Raw genomic sequence first — 2184 nt, forward strand, 5'->3', positions numbered from 1 at the left:
TACGTTTTGCCTCCTTCGCTGAGCTGTTTGAAATTTTCTGCGCAGTGCATATATAGTTTCAAGGAGAGTACCACAATAAAAATTAGATGCGTGGGTGGACAAACCAACCGTAGTAACCTATTGATTTCGGACCTTTGTTGCCCTGAGATCTGTTCTGGACGAGTCAATGGATATGTTTATTAACAAAAGGAGGGCCTATGGGCACAGTGCCATGAAGGGGTGAACGAGCTAGTGATCGAGGAGATCTTGTTCTTGAGCATCTTTCATAATCAGTGCGCTGATCTTCAGTGAACGAGAGAACAAGAAGTGGGCGTGAAGCAATGGTGACACTAAAAATTGAACAGACTTCGTACTACGTGCTCACCCTAATATTGTTCAGGATGGGGAGGTCCTCAGAAAGGTTCGTTGTAGCGACCACAACGCGGCGAGGTTTCCTATTTTTTATATGTGAAGAGGGAACAAAAGTAACTAGTGAAACGGAAGCACACTAACGACTAAGCGGTAAAAGGGAAATTGGAAGAATTCAGGATATCGCTGCAGAACAGATATTCAATCGGATTTAACTGAGAAAGACGATGTTAATGTTGAAGCAGTGAACGTTAATTTCGCAGCTATCATTGCGGATTGCGCAGAAGATGCAGGTAGAGGATGGCTCGAGACGATGGCGGCAAGCTATCTCAAGATACGAAAGATCTGAATAAGAAGCGCTAAAGCATGAAATTTTTTAAGCCCACAAAGCGAAAATAACTGGCAGAGCTATCAAAGTTAACAAATAAATGCAAGGCAGCAGACATAGGAAGTTTAATATGGAGAGAATCGAGCATGATCTAAAGAACGTAGGTAGCTGAAGACGGTGATAAAACTAGGCGCACATAAAAACCAGATGTATGCGTTAGGAGATAAAGAGGGCAATGTCATTAGTAATATAGATAAGATAGCTATGGAAGCCGAAAAGTTTTACGCGTCTATACAGTTGTCAATGTAATGGGAACGTTAATGAGAGAGGCAGTAGCGCACAGCTAGGGGACATCCCCCAGTAATGAAGCAGAAAGGCAAGAAAGGTTGCGGTTTCTTTCTTGTCGGGATTAGCGTCCCAGAGCGAATCAGGCTATGAGGGACGCGGAAAAAAAGAAAGCCTTACGAGCGATGCAAAGGGGTGAGGTTCCGGTAAAACAGATCTGTTGAAGAATGGAGGGGAGGCTTTGCTAGCAAAACTAGCCATCCTGTCTATACAGTGTATTGTGATGCGCAGCATACTAGAAGCTCGGAAGAACGCTGACATTATCCTAATGAATAAGGAAGAAAATGACAAGGACATGAAAAATTGCAGACCTATCTGCTTACTGTCTGTTGCCTACAAGGTATTAAACTAAGGTAGTCGCTAATAGAACCAGGACAACCTTAGACTTCAGTCAACCGAATGAATGGGCAGCAGATAAGGGAATGGAAAGAGGCCCTCGTTCTGGCACGAATGAGGGAAGCGAACAGTCATCGAAAGCGAGGGGCATAGGGGATGTTGTTTCTATTATATTTGTAGTTTATATCAATGGGAGATGAATAAACGCTGAAGAAAACAACCGAATGCCGCCAGTGGGATCCGAACTCATGACCTCCGAATTTCAAGTCCGGTGCTCTACCAACTAAGTCATGGCGGCGGCTGTCCAATCTTCTGCATTCGCAGGCATTTATGCGTAGTGTAAGCGAACCTTGAGAGTGTTCACCAGCGCCACCCTCGTCCACAGCGGCGCACGTCGCTGTGGACGTATTACTGCGAGTGACACGTCGGAACGTGGTCGAACGGTGAGGGTGGAAGTTGTACAAGAATGCTTTTGTGCTACCTGTGGCATCAAGTGCCTCATGGAAAAATACTGGAATATATTACCGTGAATCTCTGTAGTGCATTTGCTCATCCTTCAAAGCTGCCGGCACGCCGCTTTATCGTTTTATTTTTCATGCGAGAAGCGAACAGATTTATCTCGATTGATCGCATTCAGGAAGAGCTGATTCTACGTTGTTCCAGAATGTTCCAGTAACTTTGTACGCTTAATCTCGTAAGTTCGCTATCAGCTCTTAATTCAGCACGGCCGACAGCGGCGGGCATTGTGTTCGACGGCCGCCCAGCACGCCTTTATCTGCGCCGCCGTCGAGTCTTTTAGTTCTTTACGGGCGCCAGTCAGCCGAAAT

The 2184-nt window shown here is 45.5% G+C and overlaps 1 non-coding gene across 1 annotated transcript; it reads right to left on the minus strand.

Moving 5' to 3' along the window:
- Positions 1-1582: 1582 nt before the first annotated feature.
- Positions 1583-1655, minus strand: TRNAS-UGA (transfer RNA serine (anticodon UGA)). Its single transcript has one exon. It is a non-coding gene; the product is annotated as a tRNA-Ser (tRNA).
- Between the last annotated feature and the right edge of the window lie 529 nt (positions 1656-2184).

The sequence above is a fragment of the Amblyomma mixtum genome, chromosome 1 (assembly GCF_055824585.1).
Source record: "Amblyomma mixtum isolate Tamu chromosome 1, ASM5582458v1, whole genome shotgun sequence".
Classification (NCBI taxonomy): Eukaryota; Metazoa; Arthropoda; class Arachnida; order Ixodida; family Ixodidae; genus Amblyomma; species Amblyomma mixtum.